Genomic DNA, 24,396 nt, shown 5'->3' on the forward strand with positions numbered 1-24,396 from the left:
TAGCAAGGGTTTGTTTAAAAAAAAAAAAAAATTAGCATTATGACGCAGAAGATGTATATTACATATGAAAAACAAAGAATACAAGGATATATTTCTTCCAGTAAAACATTCCATTAAGGTGGTAACATGGTGCCACGCGTGCATTACATACTCTATATACTTAAACACAGGTTAAACGTTTCTCTCTGCATTTTAATGCCATCACTATTGTTTGCAACGGCCTGCTGCAATAAAAGAGATTTATATGGTGAAAGATGGCTCTATACCTAAAGATGGTCTATTCTTTTGGCAGTCAACGCCAGCCTCCTTGACGCTTTGCACCTGCCATGCAAACCTACCAGCTGTGGGCTTTATACAAATGATGACAGGATTGTTTGCTTTTCAAATGATACAGATGTAACATGGCCTGCATGTCTTAGAAGCACATAAAACAAGTGCCACACACTAACTGAACAGTTAGAAGGGGAATACTGTTCCTATCCTGAACCATGATAAACTGAACAGACTGTGTCCATTTCCATCTTTGTTGTTGCTGAAGTAGTAGTAAAGATTTTTTAATAAATAAAAATGTTCTAAAATTAGAAATACATCTAAAATTATTATTCATGGTTAACTAGAAATGGGAGCAAAAAAAAAAGAAAAAAAAAGCATCCGGAGAACAAAAATGTAAGGGAATGGCAGTTTTGAGACTATTAAACAACATGCCAAATTATACAGTACAAATGTGTCCTCAGGACCACCCATGCAACGTTATTTTCATGTTACCATCGCAGAATTTCAATACTCTGACACTGACCTTCGCATGAAGTACAGTTTCAACGGCTGACTGACAGTGTCCCAACGGGTAACCTCAATCTGCTGCAGTCACTTCAAATGGAGGCTGACGTTGGGCGTTGCTGCTACAGTGTTTGGTGCCATGCCCATCCCTTGCATTATGTTGGAGGAATGACATTGTGGGCATATTTTTTTAATTTTTTGTTTTAAACATATGACTATTTGCATTGCATACAAAAATATAACACTTTCTATATTTGTTTTTTTCACAGTTTAAAGTACGGTTTTAGGTTTGTATTTTTGAAATGATTACCCATAAAATTGTCCGTTTTATGGATGATAGATGTTTTGAAAAATTAAGTAGCATACTGCACTGGCGTTTTGAATGACACCCAATCTTTCTACACAAAGCCAAGAACAAACCAGGCAAACTTGAATTGACAACCATGACTGTGTCAGTCTTTTAAAAGGTACATCTGTAATTGTTCATGCAATGCTTTCAAAAACACGGTCTTTCACGGGCAAAGTTCTTATACCACCGTACAGAATTCGATTACAACACAGACAAATGTAAAAAGCAGATCACCACAGTTACTTTCAACATTATTGTTGAGACTTTCCACTGAAAATAATTTAATCATCAAAATACGTTAGTTGTTTTCTCTTATTTACTTTAGAAGCACATCCAAGATTTTCTTTTTTTTGCTGCTGTTGTTGTTGTTGTTGTTGTTGCAACCAGCATAGTAGTGCCTGACTGCAACCAAAAGCAGCCAGATGAAGTATGTCTACAGGCTGACTTGACTTATCTGAACTCCGTTCTACTTGAAGGGGAGTGGAGACGGGGATTCAGATTCAGAGAAGCGAGACTAGAAATTAGAATAGCCCATCACTTTTCATGACAGTCACTTCAAACATGAACCTCTAGGACACGTGGCCTCAGACTTAACCTGCTGTGTCTTTATCACAGGCAATTATAAGCACCAATATATATATATGGTTGATGGATGCACAAGTCAACTTAAGTGATGTCCCCTCAGTTAAAAGCAGCTGACGTTACATCCGAGCCCTGACTCAATTTGGGATCTATTTAGTCGGCCTACGGATTGTGGGTGAAGCTTCCAGATTTCAAAAGGAGGGGGGAGGGGAAGGTTTTTCTCCCCTCTGTGACTGAATAGGCGATTAACTCTTGAAAGACCATTTCTTTTGGCACGCCATCGTTGTTTTGTCTTTTAATAAAAAATAATTAAACCTTTCCTTGCAGAATGCAGAAGAAAAAAAAATGAACACCCACAACCCTCAAGCAAAGTAATGTTTTGAAATTATTTCCAAGACTAATTCTACACTGAGCGGAATACACTTTAAACATTTTGTATACCTGTACAGTTTAGACTATACATTTTCAATTTTGGTACACTTAGTATAAATATGTTATCATTCATACGATTTTAAGTTGTTTCCTCATTTAAAAAGTTTAACCTATGTACAATATCTTTCAGACAACCAATTAAAGCGCTGCCCTGTAATATTAGCTTGCTGGGACCAAATGGAGACAAACACAAATTAGGAGAAAGTGAAAGAAGAAATTAAAGGAGAAACCAGGAAAAGTGTGGAAAAAACAATGATAGTGCCAGGAACCCTTTGCTTGAATTTGCTAGACTGCATGCAGATTTTAAGCAGCAAGTACAGGCCCTAGGCAGCATGAATATTAAGCAGCGCCATGGAGAGGAGATCTTTGTTTTGTGGCAAGTGACAGGGTCAATTTCTCAGTTTTCTTCACTTCCTTTTGGCAGAACATTTATCATTCTTTCAGGGGAACAATTGTACTCCAACACTGACCAGCACAGGCAAAACAATGGACAACTAAATCTGGCCCTCCATCACTCCTAGCTTTGGTTGCTAGGATACTTTTGATCCTTTACACAGCTTGTCAAAGCTCACTACTTATTTACAATGTAACCATGAAAATGTTTTTAAATGTTGACTTCTGAATTTTCTGGGTTATAAAAACACAGATTTGTTTAAAAGAAACCTTTGAACGTCTTAGTTTTAATTTAAAATGCCCACTCCTTTCATCAGATACCATTGTATACTACATTTCTTTTCAGTAAAAAACTAAAAGAAAATATAATCTGTTATTAAAGCTTTATTCCAGATCTTTAATGAATGTAAATCAAACGTATCCATATTTTTTGCAGATTTTGGAATGAAGCACCAGAAAAACAAAGACTGTTTACATGACAATGCCATTTATTTCTGTTCAGTCACAACCTTTATAGTAGCAGGAGTGATTGCCATTCAGAATGCAAGGTCTGTTTTAAGTCAATGAAGCAAAACAATTATATGAAAAAATAGATATTTGTATAGCGTGTAAAAACAAACTTATGAAGCTTATATTAAACATGGGTTTGTCAGGCAACAGCCTTCTTAATTATATATAAAAATACATTAATTAATTAAAACCGTATAGGGCACTGCACCTTACAATTAGTCTATAGCCTTGTATGTGTTTAGGAAGCAAACTTTACTTTAGGTTTACATTTGCCTCTAGGTTTCTTAAAAAAAAAATGTAAAAGCTTTCAAAATACCTACAATCCACTTTTATTGAATGACACAAAGTGGTACTGTATTCCAGTGCTAGCAAAACGTTCGAAATATGCAGTACTTTTTTTGGTTAAAAAGGGGTGGTCTATATGTGGTTTATCAGCATTCCATGCACTGAAAATGATCTGTGCAACATGTATGGATTGGCCAGCATTAATTTGTCCCCACGTACTGTATTCTGTACTTTACCCAATCAGCTGTAAGCAACAATAGGCTCTGGATTGCACTAATTTTTGTGGCCTATTTTTGTTCATTGTTTGCTCTGAGAACTCAGAGAGCCAGGGCCTGAACAGTGAGCTGGTGGCATTGGTTCAACATTTCCAGATGAATGGTCATAAGAAGGAAACAAAAGACAGCCAGCAGCAATTGCAAATGCACCAGAGCAAATGAGGATGCAAATGAACCACAATGCAAACCATGGAGGCTTGGGTTTTGAAAATATAAAACAAAAAGAAGAAAAGAAAACACAGCCTATTTGTGATTATTTTATAAAATTGTGTTTTTGGTGATATGGGATAAAAGCTACACAGTTTATTTCCCACTGTATGCATAATTGAAAGAATTCCAATAGAAAATATGTTATTATTTCTATGTACAACACTGTAATATAAAATGAAATGTAAACCAATGACCCACCTGCCTGTCATAGTCCCAGTTGTGAAAATACTCAGTTCATAGGTTTGCTAGTTTTGCTCTTCTGTCTTCAAACAGGATGTTCAAGATTAGAGTAGACCCTGGAAGAAAGTTAGCACACACCAGTAACCACAATGTCTAAATAGTGACCACTAGTATTGGAATGAGCCATATTCTCTAAAGGTCTAGGACGTTCCACTGCATATATTATAACATTATAGAACTTGAATCATTATGAGAAATACTGTGACTTTGCAATAAGGATCAATCTGATTAAATGCTTACAATACTACAGGTAAATAAATGCATTAAATATAAAAATCACAGCAAGACAGTTTGTTCTGTAAATACTAAGCAATATTTCTTCCCCTTAATACTTGCAAGTTGTTAAACCATTAATAACATAAAATAAAAAAACCTACCCAATCGATTTTATTTGAAATCATCCTAAAACTATAAACTTGATAGATTTCCATTTATGAATGGCAGCTTCCTTATTCCCATGTCCACATATGTTAGAACTGGCTTCTTAAACATTCAAACCACAGCGCCACAATTACATACTTCTAAAAGGCGCTCAGTAGAGAACCAGGATGGCTGGCATTTATGTCAGACTTGCTCACAATTAGTAAAGCGAGAATAAGTCGTCTCAAACTTTGTGGGGGATGCCGTGACCATGGTTACTGAGAACAAAGTGCCTGCAAGTGAAGTCCAACCGTCATGCTCCCAAAATGCAGTTCTGCTGCCCAAAGAACTACAAGGACAGCAGTCTCAAAATGCAGACAAGTTATCCTACCTTTATCCCCTACTGCAATATTATTTCCATTTAAATAAAAGACAAACAATATTCCCAGGGCCACCACTGTTGATAAATGGAAAAAAATAATAACTTTAGTAGCCTTTATTCAAGGATCTGCTTGGCATACAGTACTGTACATTCATGTGCATGACCAAACATCTCACCACATACACTTTGACTCAGTTATTCTAAGTGGCCTTCTGCTACACATAAATCTTTTCAATGAATGGGTTCAAGTTGGAGGTTCTTATGGGGGCTAAGAGCTCATTAACATTTTTAAATGTACAAAGCAGGGTGGTATATGGGCTTTATCAGTGTCATCTGAAGGGTGATAACTCAAAAGGCACCACCGCACCCCAACGCTATGGGGCAGGCAGATGGTTCAGAAGAGACAGTCCAGGTTATTCATGAACACGATCCAACAGCACAGCCATATGGCAATCTTGTCATCAACATTCTTCCTTGTATAATTTAGCAGGGATGACTGCCGAAAGTGCAGATGTAAACATTGCACAGCACAGCGATTTGAACATGGGCCTTTGCGTGCAAACTGGTACCACTGGGCTCATTGCCCCTACACCTGTCTTGACAGGATACCAAATGAAGACTGAAAAGAACAGGAGATACTGGAATTCGAACAGTGTTTGTGTTCTATTTTTACAGCCTTACTGAAACAGCAATGACAACTTCAGTAGGTCTGGAGGGAATCCAAGTGCATGCACTTATTTTGCCCCTTCACTGTGACTGAGCGAATGACTCAAGATGAATCAAGCATTAAACCTAAAAGCACACGCTAAACCTCTGCCCCACAGTAGTACAAAACATTCCATCAATACTTTATGCATCAATAGAATTTCAACAGAAAGATTTTTTTCTAAAAAGGGACAGGTCTTCAAAGGCTGTTCTACAGTACATATTTCCATACCCTACATTTAATTTCACTGTTTTTTTTTTTTAAATATGCATTGCTTCAATAACACCCACAAGTACACACATCTCATTAATTATAGTAAAAAATACAGAGGCATTAAGCAATTTTAATATCTCACTTTTAATACTCTTATGCAGTATTCCTGTTCCAAATAGTAAGATTCAGCTTTACCACTATAAATGGGACGTTTAAGTCAGAGACAGTCAGATGTAATTTCCAATTTTTTTATTTTTTCTAAATTACATATTAGAACTCTCTGGAATAGACAGTGACCACTATTTTATGGATCTGAGAATGCCAGTTCCTGTACTGTGCTCTCCTCAAGAAATGTTCTCTATGCACTGTAATTAAGCCTGTATTTAATTGAAGGGCATCTAAACATACAGCAGCAAGCAGAATTGGAACATAAACTCAATATTCAGATTTGCCTCTATTTGCAGCTTCTATATTGAAAGTAAACTTTTGTTTCAAAACTGTGTTACAGTATGTATCAATGTATTTAAAATTCATAAAACAAACGTTGATAATGTTACTGCGCACAGGGTTACAGATGTTTAAGTAATACATGTATTGTGCATGTACCTGCAGTACTGCAGAATGCACAATACACCATGATCTACATGTTAATGTCTCTGATACAGCAGCTGCTAATTTACAGCCGTGACGAGAGGATGTGTGTCACCATACTTGTTCAATCTGTTTGACCGAAAGGAAAAAAAGTCAATAAAAACAATTGTAAAAGTGCTGCACTACAGTGGACTCCACCCACTGGTAATTAGTGAAGGTTACTGTGTGACAGACTATTGCAGCATTAACTTTGCAAGGTTACATCTCAGATGTTGTTAGGTTACTAAGTTTGCTGCTGGTCCTGATTCGATTCATAACCAAGGCTTTAAAAACATTTTCTTACCTCAAAATTAGCACAGGATTCTCAAGTGCCTTTTTGTTTTGATGTAGATTTTAACTGGCACAATGCAGTTGATGAAAGCCCTCAATCTCTTCTCCCTACTCACTTCCTGAGTTAGTTCACAGGACCCTCATCTGACCACAGAAAGTTTCCTATGGGAAGCATGGAATGGGAGTGTTAGCTCAATCTCAGGTGGGGTCATATTGGCCAGAACATAGGAAGTGGATATTTAGGGATTGTAATTCACACATTAGGAACCAATAAACATTTGAAAACGTGCGTCGTGCCTTTTATAAGGTGTCCGAGTTCCTTACAGAAACTACCTCAGGCTTTTCAATGACTGCCTGTCTGGAGCCGTAATAACTCCTGGCAAAGACAGAGGCAGTTGAACATTCATTGAATTGGTGGTAAAGACGATAAACAGGACAACCTGTAATGTGCAATTAGGCTGCAGGGATAGGCATCATTCTGTCATAAAATGTTAGCACACACAATTAGTTATGATCCAGATGCTATTACAGATTAAGAATCAGGTGGCAGTTAAACTCTACAGCTGAAAAGCGAGGATATTCAAGTGGGTCAACCAGTAACAAGTACAATTCTCAATTCCTCCCGATTACTGTAAGTATATACTTACTCCATTTATTGTTACTGTATGTATACTAAAACATTGTTCTTTTAGTGGTAATAGTGATTGACAGCTTTTATGACTGAATAGGAAGACACATTGCACTAGACTGTCAAAGCTAACAAAAGATAACAGGCAACACTGTATGTATATATTGGATTCTCATGTTACAGGGGCATGTTATAGTAAAATACTACAAAAATTGACAAATTAGAATGTTGCCTGCAAGCAGAGGGTTAATGCGACAAATATAAATCAGTGCGAGTTATGTCCGTAAAATGGCCAATTTATAGTGTCATTATTATGTGTTCCAAATGTAAAAGAAATATCTCAAAGCGTTTGGTCAATATCCAGAAACTAGAAAAGGCCATTCCAGCACAAGTGAAACTGAGGGGAGGGGGCTCCTAACCTCTCGTGTCTTATGGCTTACATCAATTTATTATTTTTGTTGAATAGCCATTGAAACAAGCGTGAAAATCATACTAAAATAACATGTGGTAAAAGGTCATCAATGGTGACCCAACCCCCCCCCCCCCCAAAAAAAAAAAACCAAAACACTGCCGACAAAAATGACTGGTCCCTGTCGCTGCCAATATAAAGGTCACTCAGTATGTGTAAAAATGAAGCTTAAATTACACTGCAACAGATAATCAAGCACTTACAGGTCTTGAAATGCAAAGCTGTACTGCACATAGCTCTACCAATTAAGAACTCAGTATGAAATATGTTTCAAAAGAATAACCATTACCATGTTAACATTACAGTAATGGAGAGAAATCTTGCTCAGTTGGCTTATTATTATCTATTTCTTCACATTTTTATTATGGTCATGTCATGAAAATTGCACGTGACCTAAATTATAATTGCAATGTACCCATTTAGTTTACAATCTTAATTGGCTTACTGAAGTTCTACAGGCAATTCAATAATCAAAAAAAAAAAAAAAAAAGGTTTTGTAGGTAAGGTTCAACTTTGGAAAAATGTATTTGGTTAAAAATAAAAAGCAACACTTTTCCATGTTTCATGAAGTTATTCAGGTGCAATAAATATGGAAATGTGTTTGAAAAGAACAGAAAACGTAAAATGCTGGGGAAGGCATGACGAGCAGGGAGTGTCTCTCTTGGGTAGTTAAGTGAGGTAAATCAGAAGATAATGTACCAATAATGGTAGAACCAGATGGTAGTGCTTGCTTCAGAAGTTAACAAGGTTTCAAACGGCTTCATGTGAAATTAAATGTCTGTGATGTAACTCTCCAGTAGACTTTCTGATGAGCATGGTTCCTTTAGTTTACCATCACATGATATATAACAGTTACAAATATATTCTGGGTCACCGGTATTTGAGAAAAGCAGTGTAACATTTTGGACGTACAAATGCAAGTGTGAAGGATCTAAAACAGTGGTGCATCTTAACAGCACAGCCTACAAACTGCTCGCAGACATCTTATCTGAATTATATTACGTAGTGCCGTTAACAAGAGGCTCAATAAAAGATATATGTACATGTACACATGTACATATACCGGTAAACATGCCACTGGCTTCTCTGCATGTCGCTGCTGTTGTGTGTTTCTTTTGCACGAACCAGCCACCGATCATAATAAGAGCAAACTCAGACTACAGTAAGTGTACCCTTGTCAGTCCTTCCTTTTTTGTTGTTTATAACTGTAAAAAGAGGCCAGAGTATAGCATTGCAGTCCCTGGGTACTGTATCTTCCAACATTTCTGAAACTACAGTAGCAGTTAAGACACCAGTGTGGAGTAGTGGTTAGGGCTCTGGACTCTTGACCGGAGGGTTGTGGGTTCAATCCCTAGTGGGGGACACTGCTGTTGTACCCTTGAGCAAGGTACTTTACCTAGATTGCTCCACTAAAAACCCAACTGTATAAATGGGTAATTGTATGTAAAAATAATGCGATATCTGTATAATGTGAAATAATGTATAATGTGATATCTTGTAACAATTGTAAGTCGCCCTGGATAAGGGCGTCTGCTAAGAAATAAATAATAATAATAATAATAATAATAATAATAAAACTAGAAGTTTCTCATCATGACTTAAGCCTATGTGTTACAAACCCTGGATTTTCCAGTAAGGTTGCTGACTAATGTTACATACTGTAATAGAGGTTAATTTTCACAGATTTAACTCTGGAACATGTGGCGCAGAGCTTGCAGTCAGCTGTTACATTACAGACACAATGTCACCACCAACACCACGTCTGCACTGGCACTTCCACAAAACAGCCACCAAGCTCAGGAAACTGTTGCAATGCTCTTCCTAAAAGAAGCAACACATCTGAATTCTCACACTAGATTCAAGACTTTTAGTCGTTATACAATTTACTGGCTAAAGTTAATAAGGCCCTTGAAAACACTGTTGTGTAATCCAGTTAAAACATCACTAATAACTTTACAAAAGGAGACCAATACCATGCATACCGCTTAATTTTAATATTGATGTAAATCAGAGTACAATATGAAAATTCAAGCTCAATTTTGGCTCAAAGCAATTACCACATTTCTTATTTTGTGTCGATAAACAAATAATACTAAGTGTGATAAGGATAGCAACGTTTCCTCAAACTATGTGGATAACAGAATTCATGAAGCTTATTTACTGTATTAAATAAAATGTATAATACTGTATTAACCACTTATCTGCCTTGAGGACTATTAATGGTGTCAGGTTTTACTATCGGTACCCCCACCACCCAGTGCCTTGGTGGAAAATGCACAGAATAGTAAATCGGTACCTTAAATCATGCATTCTTGAAAATGAACGCTATCACGGATATTAACCACAATAAAGATTTGTACAGTACAATATACTGACCAGCTGACAAATGTGAGTCTACTGCACCTGGGTTCAACCCTGTTTAGTTTCCTCTATGCGACTATTGAAATACTGTGATCAATTTGAGTCAGAAAATAAAACCGCACTGACCGGTTACCCTGGTTTGCATAACCATACAGAAGCACATATTTTACACATCAGTAACATTAACAAACTGCACCAAGGCAAGACCAATACCAAGCTGCTGCTGCTGCTACTCTGAGTTATCTCGTTGCTTGATTGAAGGGGTGAGACACAGGCGAGTACAGTTGCAATTTGAATACATTTACAGTTCAAAGACAAGGGAGGGGGGTTAACCAGTATGAATGTTAACCAGTATGAATGACAATATGAATGTTCTGTTCGGAACATTCATATTGTCAAACAAGATCACAGTCTGACATCAAATGGGCAGCAGTGTGGAGTAGTGGTTAGGGCACTGGACTCTTGACCGGAGGGTTGTGGGTTCAATCCCCAGTGGGGGACACTGCTGTTGTACCCTTGAGCAAGGTACTTTACCTAGATTGCTCCAGTAAAAACCCAACTGTATAAATGGGCAATTGTATGTAAAAATAATGTGATAACTGTATAATGTGAAATAATGTATAATGTGATATCTTGTAACAATTGTAAGTCGCCCTGGATAAGGGCGTCTGCTAAGAAATGAATAATAATAATAATAATAATAATAAATGAAGTGCTGTACTGTAAAAAGCCAACATTCCTCCACTCTTGCACTATAGTATGTACAGTAGGGTGCACTAGCACCCAGAGACAAAATTAACAAGTGCAGTAAAATATGACTGTGATGATGGACACAAGACAAAAATAACAATTACAAGCAGTATCATAAGATTTTGTACAGGCGTTTCATCACTACAGGCTGCTAAAGTTTGCACAATAACCGATATAACGCAAAATCAATTGGCAAGTGGAAAGTTAACACTGCAATTGGTTTTCATGGAGTTACATGTTTAGTATACAACACTCTCTCAGGATGGGGAATGAGCTGATCTTTTCTAATGAGATAAGAAATAATAATTTGTACTGCACTTTAATGTTCTTTATTTTTAAAAAAGGGACAACAGGTCTGCAAATGGTCCATATACTGATAATTGAGAGCTTGCTGTGTCTGTAACAACAAAAGGTTCCATGCTAAAAAGAACACTACTGCTATGATAAGGTTTGAAAGCACAACAGCTAAAGGCATTTCAGTTCAACGATAGCACTTGAAAAGCCATGTTAAGTAGCTTTGATCTCAGTGAGGAAATCTGTCTTTGTACATGAACGCAAGACATTTTTTTGAAAGGCTTAGAGGCTCAATAATAAGTGATATTCGATCTGTTATTTACATAGAATTGTTTTTAACAATAAAGCCACATGTGACAGCAAGGGCAGCGAGAGGATTACTTGGTCATTTCAATAGTTCAGTAGCTGTCAAACATTTTTTGGCAGAGTTAAATAAATAAATCAACACAGAAAACCAAAAAAAAAAAAAAAAAAAACGTGCTGTACTTCCACCACCATCTGTGTATAATCCAGCAGTCATGCAGGTTTTCAGAAAACAAGTTTAGGTTTGTAATTAAACATGGAAGTGAAATGAGATCTACTGAAGCCAATGGTATACTTGTTAAACTCAAACAATGGGTGGGTGTGTTCTAATCCATGCTTTGGTTCTCTTCTATTTGTGTTCCTGAAAATAATGATTACATACAGGACTGCTTATGAAAAACTTGATCCTTGAAATAAAAAGCTTTTTGTTATTGTTTTGCTTTCCTTCGGTTTACCCTTACCGGTAGTTTCTAGCATATTTTACAGGACTTTGCCCCAAGTTAATAAACGAAGAGAATCAGGCTCAAGGCCCAATTCAACTAACATTTTAATGGGAGGAAAAAAAAAAAGCATTTTAGGAAATAAAAAATGGTGTTAAAAAATTGGATTACTTTTCAATTGTATTTTGAATAGATTAATACATCAATAAGAAATCACATACATAAATACATACATACTTGTTTCCCCATCCAAATATTAACTGATTTGTGACCCTAGTCCCATTAGTGTAGTATTTGATCATCTCTCCAGATGGGTTAATCTGGGTTAATTTATATTATACCATAAAAAAGCTATACACTTTATAGCACAGTTAACCCCATTCATGCATCACATAACCATTATGGATTCTTACAAAATATAATTGTATAAGATGTGTAAAAACTGAATGAATGACAAAATAAAATCACTGGCATAAACAATTCTGAATGCATTTTATTGCAAACATATCTAAACAGAAAACACATGGCAGTAGTGCCTTTGTTTAGCAGATAATACAAAATCCTCTGACCAGATTTAAGTAACAGTGTGTTTAAAACTGTGGTTTAACCTCCTTTCTCTGTGCAACCCTCTATTACATGCCTCATTACCCTCTCCACCCTGTCACAACACAAGAGAGCATTTCAAACTGCAATTCTGAGAGAAAAGACTTACCATGGAGAATGAAATCCTTAACATTCAACACAAAAAACCCCAATAACTTAAAAAGGCTTGGCAAACCAAAACCTACCTCACATGAGAATGAAATAAAAACTGCAATTGTACTGCAGGTACTGTCAGCCTTCCCTGCCTACATTTAATTATTAAAGCCTGTGTGTCTAAAGGAAGAAACACACACACACACACGTCACGCCACTGATCTTACCCTAAGGTTGGTGGAGGCTTCCCGGCTCCCTGGTAACATAAGACAATCACATCTAGCCTATCTGGTTTCTGCCTAGGCTGTGAAACAAGCACATAAAGACATTCTTTCACAGGTCAGCATCAGTGGCAGCACATGTTTTGTTTGGAGGAGAGCTTTTATTTGAAGCTCTTCCACCCAGTTCTTCATTGCATGCAATGCTGGAGATCAGCTGCACATCTACAGTAAATCACATTTCAGGGGCTTATGTTGAGAGGAGAATTAGCTCTCATGCAAGATCTACTGTATGATGCATAGCGGCTACAGAAACCCTTGGGCCTTCCGTTTTAATGAATTCGGTTTTTAAACAAAAGGTTGACTCTACCAATCGTCCATACCAGACACCCAACCCCCACAGTGCTCGGTTTGCAGGTCTACATACAGTAGACTGATACAGTGCATAAAGGGAGCATCCACTGTTCGTGTTTTGTTTTGCTTTTTTCCCTTCAACCATTCCAGTACCCAGCAGGGCTCCCCTGAAAAACAAAAGTATACTAAGAAAAAAATGGCCTCCCCAAAGGCATAATCTGATTGAATGGCTTGTAGATATGAAGATAAATAGAGTGAAAAAGATGCGTGTATAATTGATATGGCAAGAGGTTAATCATGTACCAACATTACAAATACACTAGATATAAAATAGGTCTGTATATTGATTAAAACAATGAGGCAGTGTAACACAACAGATTAAAAAAAAATCATACAGATAAGTACAAAATATACTGTAACTTTACTCCAGAAACTTAGTTTAAAACCTCAATAAATAGCCACATTGGCAGCTAATATGTTAAATTGCTGACACAAAAATTTTTCTTGTGCGATACCCACGACGGAACTTCGACTAGAGAATATCTCAAAGTCAATAATATCCTAACGCATTACAGTAGGTCTTCATTATCCAGAAATCAAAGTGCCCCAGATATTGCAAAAAACACAGGGAAGCTGAATTACTGTACACGCTACAAGCTAAAATGAATGCTAAAGCTAGTAACACTCATATTTTCATGTTTAAAACGTACTTCATGAGGTATAGTAATTGCAGCAAAAACGTGAGGTGACAGGAGGAACAATGCGAGTTTGAGGAACAAATGATGCTGACCAGGCAAGGAACAGCATGGCAACAGCTTAACACAGCACGGAGAATCAAACCCACTGCCTCATATCAGCCACAGTCAGTTTAGCTGATCTTTTCCTCCCTAGGCAAACCAAAAGGTCTACTTAAAGAATGCGGAATCTGACAGGATTCATTTTGACATGCAAAAATGAAATTGACATGTTCCAATTTAACTGTACAGCTATAAATACAACTAATTAAAATGTAAAAACTGTGCAGTACACATCCCTGATGGCAACCACTGAAACGAATGCACCTGTTGAAAGTCTTTATTATGATTCCAATGTACCTGTAACATTTCCCAAGATCAACAAACAAATAACATAACCTTGCTCCTCAGTTATAATTTATATGAGCTGTAAAGTAAAGCTACACTATCAAAAACAGCTCAAAGCTCCCTGTGAGGAATTACAATAATATTTTCTGACAGCTAGTATTATTGTGTGTAAAAGGGTAACAGCATTTCAGGCCAGAAAATAAACGCAATTGTCAGAACTGTCTAAGACGACGGCATGGTTTCAAGGTTGATAGAGAATGTATTTTTAGGATTATGTTCATTTGGCTACAATTATGAACAAGTTTTTGTCGGAGTAGTTTAGTAAAACTACTCACTATTACCATACACTATTTTTTCTGCCTAATTTGTAATTATTTTACCAGTTTTTTGTTGTACAAAATTAGAAATTCCCAATATAAATGTCAATAACAATGTTTAATAAAAGAGCATTATAGTATAATGTGTTAAGTACAGTACATACCGGGTACAAAATAATTTAATTTGGTCTTGACTCACGCTCCTATTTGAACAATCATACTCTAGTCTCGCTGGTTTAAAGAAAGGCTACTGGCACTGGCTACAAGACAGTTAGGGAAACACCCTTTCATGCAGACAGAGATAACGGATTGTTATTGTAATGCAGAAGTATTATACAGGGTTACCAATGAAAGAATGTAGAGTAAACCAATATGTTATTTACAATATAACCGTTTTCATCAACATACCTGTAGTAGTATTCGCTAAAGTAAATCGTATGTTACTTCCCAAAGGAAATCTGATCCGAATCTACCACGTGTGTAGTTGAACTGACAACATGCAAGACAGGAAAACTCTCAAAGGAATCATTAAATACCTAATTCACTCTAAATTGTTGCAAATAATTACTGCACTCATCACTAGAGAGAATATTCACCACACTCAGAAAGCATTAGTGTGCTGGTGGTAACTGCATTACCTGTATAATCCTATGCATTTACAGATGTGCAAATGGAATTACAAATACAGCTTTTTGTGCAGTAGCCATTAATCATCAATGTAACTGCACAAGATAGCCAAGCCCCCTCTATGACAGCAGCACTTTAATGTACCAAACCCTTCATTCTGAAGGAGCACTTAGGTGACCAGGTACCATTTGCAATATGATCCAGAATGTCCAGGGCATCACAGACATTTATTTATTTTCTTTACATATTTTACAAGCATTGTGACAAGCTACAGTACACACAGGATGCACCTTATATACTAATAATGACCCGTATTTCTTGCAGATGTCACTGATTTTTTTATGTGCTTGGTTTAAAATGATATATAGACAAACACACCCATTTGATCCCACCTGACCCAATTCTCACTAAATGTTCTACTGTAACTACAGCCAACTGAGCTTCTATCCTAGGCTTCCAAAACAGAGACTTTGTCTATGCACACTACTACAGTTCAAGTAACGAGTTACGAAGAAAGTTCAGTCTTGTGTTTTCAAATACAGAACCATGTACAATACCGTATGCTCATTGCTCAAGCTAAATTGTTCAGATTCAGTTAAATTGTTAACTAATATACAGTGACAAAAAAAAACACTTACCCCCACCAATCTTATTACAGTCCCATGGAAGTCTTGTGTTTCTAATTCGGTTTCATGGCATTAAAATTGATCAAACTTGCAATTTACAGCACAGCAAAGCCAAAATACCCTTGAGAGTATATTAACTGCCAGTGCCTTATCACAGGAGTGAACAGAACATCTTGTAACTTGTCACTAGTCCTAGGGCATTTGGAAACATGAACTTTTGAAGACCTAGCCAAGACATACAAGCATGTACATTTCCTATTCAGAAATGAGAACGACTGAGTGAAAAACAATACAGCATATTCATTATTTACAATGTTTTTGACATAGGCTACTATCATATTTCCACCCAAGTGCAGCACGATTATGGTACCTTGCTTAAAAACGCTATGTTGAAGCCCTTAAATGTAAAACATCATTACATTTCCTGCAGTAGTACTTGAAAGATCTTGGATTAAAAACAAAAAGCAAGTTCAATTGGTGGACCTATGCAAACTACAGTAATTTAAAATCAAATAAATGCAAATAAAAAAATCATTCTAAATAGTGTTTGACTTTAAAGAGCTTGAAGTGTCAATTAACCCCACCTTCTGGGGATTTTAACCAGAGCGTCCCAGTCACACACCAATGGATCTAAGTAACAAACTCAATCTTTCAGAGATTAAAGACTATTATTAAATGTTATTGAACGTTGCTAATGTTTCATGAATATCAATTCATTAATGAAAACATGTCTCTTTCTATTATAAAAATTGGTCTCATTTTTTGCACTTCTAAAACAGTACAGTACATAAACTGTATGTACTGATCCTAGTCATACAGTTTAGCAAAAAAGGGAATGTTAGTACATTACAAATATACTAACAGAAAGATTACCGGTAATACTGAACTGTGCTAACCAAGACGCATTGAAGCAGAGATAAAGAATTCCCTATAGAAGCACATGCCTCCTTGTACATCACGGCTGGGAACAGAAATGCGTATTCTAGAGCAAGGAAAATCTCTCTTCCTACCGAGGGTTTCCTAGTTACCCTGGTTCACATTCCAGATAGTTTTTCACAGATTCCTTGAACTCCGGGTCAATAAATGCCCGAAAATCCACATCCCTCGCTCTTGGCATATGGAATTTTGTTACAAACTTTTGATGCAATATCTTTTAGAAGACCTTTAGCCACCAACAAAACAAGGCCAATTTACAGAACTGTCCTTGCGCAAAGGAGAATAATTGCAATGTACTGAGCAACGGGTATTTGCACATCTTGTTTAGTCCTGGCCGACAACACACAATAGTAGAAAATAGGCTGTATTGCTGAAACTTCTGAAATTGCTCAACAAATGTAATTCAAAGGTTTTCACAAATTGCATTGTGTCAGTGCAGTTTACAGCAAAACAACAGCTTACTTGAAATGTTTATGGAAATGGAAAATTTTAATTGTGGGATACAAAGAAGCAGCATTGCTTTCTATAGTTATTGAATCTGCCAACACAATGGAAAAAGCAGATCCAGTATATCCAAAATTGCAACTGCAAAGACTGAAACAACCACAAAAGTGAAGGGTCAACACAAATACAACCACAATGCTTTGGCTTTCATCATGCATATTTCAACACACTCCATATAGACTCCATGATTCTATGGCCAAAGGTAGCAGCAACAGTTCTTGAAGAGACATTAGTAACAAAACTGAGCTAAAGCGAAAGCACTGCTAAAACATGAATCTGACTTACATTTTTTTTGTGCAGCATTTCCTTTCACCCTAAGGTGAAAGAACAGAAGTAGCAGGGCTATGACAGCCTAGCAGGGCAAAATAGGAAATGTAGTTTGTGCTGTGGTGCCAAATGCCTCCTGCCTACTGTATTGTAGCGTGATGGACATCTATGCACCTGAAATATCAGGTAAGTAGCTACTGAAAGAAGCTGCACATGTACACCCCCTGTACTGTCAAACCTTTCTATCGAGTGCCAGGAGGCAATACTGACCTGATTCTGCCATGTGCATGCTTTGACATGAAGTGAATGCTACCAATTATATTGACAAGACTTGGGTGGCTGCACTGCTCATATGACCAAACGATGAACCATCACCCAAATTGACAAGCTGATAAAATACTTATTTACATGCCTAATGGCAATTATTATTGATGTTGGGACACACCTCGAATTTCCAATGTTTAGAGTTGAACTGTCAAACACACAGGCCTATACTGCAGCTTATCTAAAAACACACTGTATGTCCTACAAAAACATAACACAGTATAAATCTGTTTTCAATCTGTTCTGCATTAGCTTGCAATTAACATTTATTGTGATCTGCAAAAAGACTAGAACACACGACTACTGACCCAGAATGTGCCGTTCCCATTCCATGGACATCATGTCCAGATCTTCACTCAAGGTTCCATACAATGGTAAAAGCTCCTTGTATTTAGAAACCAACAAGATAATCAGTTCAACCTTGATGATTTCCAGTACATGTGAATGGAGTAAAAAAACAACACAGATGTCTGTGTCACCATGCTTCTTGAAAGATGAGATTTGAGAATTAAGGCCGTTATACACCACGTGCGATTTTGAAAATGGTTGTTTTTATTAAATGTTTGACAGAGAGGAGGAAGACCTGTTATTGATACTGCTGTTACTTTGTAGATGTCAAAGCATGATGCATTTGGGTGCATGAAATACTACAAAAAAGAATCTTTGTGTGAATTCCACAGCCTGGTGTAATAACTCAAATTTGACAACCTTGGTCATAAAGCTTGGGGTATTTTTCCACGGCACGTATTATTGTTTCCTCTGTCGTTTTGGACAGTGCTTCAACCTGGCAGACCACGTGCATTGAAGCTGTTCTCTGATTGGTCAATTACATAGCTGTTGCAGAAAGAAATCGCAAAAAAATAGGATTCAATTCTATTTACTTTGCATTGCTTCAGTGTCCCCCATCGTGGCACCTGGGGTGTGAAAGACACTTATCAGAAGTGTAGGATCTATTCATTTTGTTGCATCGCTGCACATATTCGCTTGACGCATCGTACCTGGTGTGTTATGGCCTTTACTGTATACAGTAGCTTTCTACAGTATACTCATCACAAAATTTAGACGGGTTAAGGACTAAAGCGGCCATCCAGTGAACCTTCAATTGTATCATCATCAGCAGCAGCATCATCATGCATTCAAACTGGTAAGCCTTCAAGAACAGAGTAACGTGTCACTGCTACAGCTCACAATGTGATTGCATAAAGTAAGAAAGCATGCCTGTGTTTGAATTAAAATGTTTAACATTTTGACAGGAAGCCCTGTCTGAATGCACTACTCTATCTGATCAAGAATACTTTGTAACTTCATTGAGTTATTTTAACAAATCACCATATCAACTGGAAGTTTCTTAGGAAAACCGTATAATTTTCCTAACATTATATATATATATTGACCATTTGACCATTGTTCCATAGTCTAATTTCTGTGTTCTTGTGCATATTTTAGTCTTGTTCCCCTTTCTTAATAGAGGTATTCTTACTGCAACACATCCTTCAAGTCCTGATTTCACGAGTGACCTTCGTACTGTTGATTTGATGGACAACGACATCTGTGCCTTCTGCCAGTTCTGTTGTCAAATCAACGTGTCTTCTTTCTATTCCTTAATGATATTATCTTCAAGTTTTGCTCATCCTTGTTAGACAACTTTTTGGGTCTTCAAGTCCTGGGTTTGTCAATTACAGATGATGTTTCTCTGTACTTGATTATGTTTTGGATACCACACCTTGAAAGTCAAGTGATGCAAGCTATTTCACTCAATGTTTTTCCTTCTTTATGCAAGTCAAGGTTGTTATAATAGTAGAAAACACTAACGGAGGCTTTGAGGCTTTGTCTAAGACTTTTGCACAGCAGTGTATGTATATATAATTGCATTTATATAGCGCTTTTTATACAAAAGTATCGCAAAGTACCGTACAGTACATAGCAGAAAAAAAAACCCACAATACATTTGTTTAGCAGCCAAAATTATGCCAGTTTTAACAGGATTGCCCAGATGTATCTGAAAAAACAGGACTCTCTGCCTATGCGATTATAACAAAGTAGTACTGTAACTTGACAGGGAATCAAATCCAGACCCATGCAACAAGTACAGAAATATTACAGTAAAATACCATATTAACCAAGTTCATTCAAATGCACTGTATTGGCCTACCCTGGGATGGCTATAGGGTCATTAAGATTAAATGTGGTCATAGTGGAGTGAAAACAAATATCCCCCGATTTTCACTCCAAATACTCTACTTACTATGCAAGTACAACACTATAAATGACACTACTGCGTTGGGTCTGACTGCAGCTAAACCACTGGAGTGGGACTGTATTTGGGCCAAAAGAAGCAGCAACAATTCTGAATTGAATAGCTGAACTAAAGTATAAAAAAGCAGTGCTGATTTTAAAATATTTCTTATCACTTCTTGAAGGGACATCAGACCCTCCCAATAACAACCCTTGTGCAACATTCTTATCTTTCAAATCATATTCAATGGGATTTCTCAGGATACACATGAAAAGGATCCATTAAAAAATGCACTGATTTTTGCATGCCATCTGTAATAACCTGAATTAACTGACCTACTTTGATAGTGCAAAGACTTTTGCCCACAATTTCACGACAACTGTTACTTAAATTAGAGTCTGTATGCTTTATTAATGTTTACTCTCACAATGTACAGGCCTTGGATGACCCACAAGTAACAGGTTCAGATTCTGTCTGTCATGTGGTAGTGGGTGGGCTGTGTCATTGTGTAGTACCTGATTTACAGTTTACATGCACACAATATTAAATCTGGAAAAGCATAGTGCTTTGAATTTCTGTAATTCTTATCATTAACCCTCCCATGCATGGCATTTTGAATATAGCTTAAGAAAGCAGTTTTGGACACATAATATTAATAAATATATTTTTCATTGACATTAAAAAAAAAATCCATTGCTTTGAGCAAAAGCACATCCTTATATGAGGGCATCATGAATGTGCGTCTTCCATCTGTCCCCATATAAAAACTAGAAGTGAGTTTTGTTTTTGTTTTGTTTCAGTCGTATATGAGGTCGCAATGCAGGAAAGTATTAAAAAAAAATATCCCATGGATAAAGTCCCATGGATACACAGGTTTACGAAGAAAATTACAACATGCATTTAGTTATTATTAACCAGTACCGTTATATACATCTTAGGGTTTTTTTTTTCTTTCTTTTAACAAAATGGTAAATTCAAAAGGAATCGATCCCATGTGCAACAGTTCAAGTCTCCAGCACAATTCTAATGATTTGGGCAACTTGAACCATTCCAGACTGGGTTAGATAAACAATTTGTGCGCACTAGCCATTGCGTTTTGCAACCAGCCAGCCCAGATGTAATAAATGCATACAAAACATAAAAATAAAGACACATCACTCGGCGATTATTTCAGAAAATAAACGAGTCGATGTGAATAATATAAAATAGCCTAGGATTGTGTACAAAAGTAGAACGCGATCAAAACTGTTCTCCAGTGAGGTATAGCACGGGTATGGGGGGGGTTTGATGGACCGCTCTGGAATTTTTTTTTTTTAACACAAGAGCATTTTAGCGTTAAAGAAAACAGTTTGTCTATCAAAAAGTAGCTTAAGCTACAAATTGGCCGAAACTTCAGCGGGACACTGCTGTAGTAAAACGTTTAATTTGAAATTAAACAAAAAAACCCAGCTCTATAGACCATTTAACATTTTAGGTTAAACGGTACTGGAAATTTGTAAGGAATGGAATTGTAATTCGCATATTGCTGCTTCAAAACGAACCTGTTCGTGCATACATTGGTTTTTAGCAAGTGCAACACATGAACTGCTGCAGATGTCCAGCATTTAAAAACCATGACTGCAAGCCAACACCACTCAAGGGGGTTGTAGTTGCTCGCACGTATAAACTTTCTATACAAACATAAACTAATTGCTGAAAAAAATATCGCAACTAAACCATATAAATTAATTGAAAACTACGGAGACGTCGCAGCCATAGCTTACCTTTTTTTAGGAGAAACTCGCCTCTCTCTGGACCTGGGTAAGGTAAGTTTTGAGTTCAGGACGTGCTGCAAATGAGTAGCAAGTTTGTCTTTCCCAGCATGGCGGCTGCAACTCAGATTCAAAAAGCCCTTTTCATAGGATATCAATCCGGAGAGACAGGGAGGAGGGGGTGGAAGAGTCAGAGAAACACAAACACGGCACAGTGCCTTGAGAGGCTATTAAGTTTGGTAAACTAAACACACACTTCACATCTGCAAATGAAAAGGTCGTTCTAGAATACTATTGCTTCCTGTTGTTAATAGTGAATGTTGATGGACATCAGGCAATCATTCCACGCGGGATAACACAAAGCGCGTGCATTTCTCCAGTGTTAAGCATCAGAAGGAAACACGTTTGTATAATATATTGGTTTTTTTGTTTTTGTTTTTGTTTTGTTAACAAAAACTGGAGCCACCACCATATATTATTAGCATATCAACTATGGATTTTCGAATCCCTGTGTATGCTTTAATAAGTAAACAAACATAAGAATTTGTTAAATTATTTTGTTTAACATGGAATTAAACGAAAAACAAAACAAAAGATGTGTCGGTATAATACCCTCCGAAGAAGCGTCTACTGGCCTCCACAGTGTTGATGGGCAGTATAGGTCAATAAACAAGCAGTCTGACCTCTGAGTGGAATTTGAATCTGTATTGTGTGAACATCGATTACAGCTCCACTCGTAAAATTAAATCACTACTTCCATGAGGTCTGTATGTTCCTCAGAGTATGCAACAAAGGTTTTAACGTCTACTGTATGCTACTTTACTGTATCACTTCTTAGACCATAAACACCCAAACAAATACACAGGATGAAAAACGTTCCAGCTGATTGACCATTAGGAAAAACCCCTGCAGAGATAAAAGGGAGCTTGGCACAGGTGAAAGGGCAAGTGTTGTATTTCCAGGGGAGATGCTTTTTAAGCACTACTCTGGTTGATAATGCAAAAATTGCGTCGCAGAGCTTAAAGAAGTGGCCAAGCTGTATAAATCAATAACTAGATAGATTGCTTAGCATTAACAACATTTACACTGCTGAAGATCTTTTATTTATTTATTTTTTTAATGCCTGATAATTTTTCCCCTCACCGCAGCAATTCCCCACACAGCTCAGGAGAATTGAAGGTTCAGTGGATGCCCTCCAACCCCACGACCAAGCCAGCTTCCTCTTTAACACCCAGGAACTCGAGAGCGGTGTCAGTGAGCTACCGGCCCCTGGAAGACAAAGGCCAGCCCTGCAGGTGTCCTGCTGAGCTCACTAAGTGCCTGGCCAGCAGGGTTTGCAGTAGCGCGATGAGGAAAAACAGTCCCTGCCGGTTTTACCCTCCCTTTGGAATCCGCAGCAAAGACCAGCAACTTCACACAGCCAGGACACGGACATGCGCTCCCCTGACTGTACGACACTCTGCAGACCACACGGCTGTGCTTTTACCAGGTGAGCCACTCGGGGGCCCCTTGAAGATTTTTTTTTTTTTGGGATATGCAGGTGTTGCTGTTTTTTTTCTGATATTTCAGCTGCTGTAGATCAGTTTAATTCCTAGCTGCAAGCAGACCATGTGATGTACAGCACTGGGAGTGATCAGGTAACAGGACGAAGAAATATATACATATTTATCAATTACTACTTGAAAATGATTAATATCCTGAATTAAAAAAACAAGAGATGTTCAGCCCAATTAAGAAATGTGATTCTAAAGTCTTGCTGGGCGCTCACTTTTGTAACTCTTTTAAATATGAAACAGTACCCAAGGGTGTGAAGCCATTTGAGGGAGGGTAAAGGTTATGCAATATTTTTCTTAAAAGAGGAGCGAATCACAAAGCCTGAAAGCGTTGAGACACAAAACTACTCTTTGTTCAACACTGAACAGAAAACCACAGATTGTAGTTGAGGAGAGCCTCCAGTTGAAAACAACAGGATCATTGAGTTCCTGATGCAGCTGATTGCTTTCAGACAGAGTACACAATCATAAGCATCAAGCTAATCAGGATTTGGTATGCTTGGAAATTTGACACACCTGAGTGTTGGCTACAGTGCTTTCTCAAACAAAGGCACAGCATAAAGTTGCAAGCATAACCTTATTTTATAACTTAAGTATCATAGCAGCAGATGCTACAAACATCAACTAAAACTACTTTGACACCAGTGTGCGTTTTGTCTGTAGATCCCTGGTTGCACAAAATCTGGTGTCACTTCCAGTGACTCCAATCTCTGGTAACAGGTGACAATAATCTCCTGGGATCAAAGAGGATTCTGAAGAGAACATTTTATATTAAAGATTCGCCATTTGAACTGTTCTACGTCATGTGTGTTACAGCAACATTAAAGACTGCCACACACCAGACGCGGTGCGATTTTTTTAATTGAACCATTCTACGTCACGTGTTTTACAGCAACATTATAGACTGCCACTCACCAGACCCGATGCGATTTTTGAATTGTCGATGAGATACTTTTGCAGTGACGTGACCATACACACCAGAAGCGACACAGAGGCGATGCGACAGGTTTGAAAACTGTCAGATC

The 24,396-nt window shown here is 37.4% G+C and overlaps 1 protein-coding gene across 12 annotated transcripts in view; it reads right to left on the reverse strand.

Annotated features, from left to right (window-relative positions):
- The window catches only part of LOC117400847 (semaphorin-4D-like), a 56,219-nt gene extending 34,030 nt beyond the window's left edge, over positions 1-22,189 (reverse strand). For 7 of the 12 annotated variants that reach the window (XM_059022167.1, XM_059022164.1, XM_059022156.1 and 4 more), the window contains exons 1-3: positions 12,804-12,880; positions 6,649-6,797; positions 4,012-4,109 (exon numbers count right to left, since the gene is read on the reverse strand). The gene's annotated coding sequence lies outside the window, so the exon portion shown is untranslated. Of the gene's footprint in view, positions 1-4,011; positions 4,110-4,804; positions 4,871-6,648; positions 6,798-12,803; positions 12,881-21,830 lie in introns of those variants that run through there. The other 5 variants (XM_059022114.1, XM_059022110.1, XM_059022116.1 and 2 more) reach the window with 5 other exon arrangements.
- Positions 22,190-24,396: the final 2,207 nt, after the last annotated feature.

The sequence above is a fragment of the Acipenser ruthenus genome, chromosome 1 (assembly GCF_902713425.1).
Source record: "Acipenser ruthenus chromosome 1, fAciRut3.2 maternal haplotype, whole genome shotgun sequence".
NCBI classification, from domain to species: domain Eukaryota; kingdom Metazoa; phylum Chordata; class Actinopteri; order Acipenseriformes; family Acipenseridae; genus Acipenser; species Acipenser ruthenus.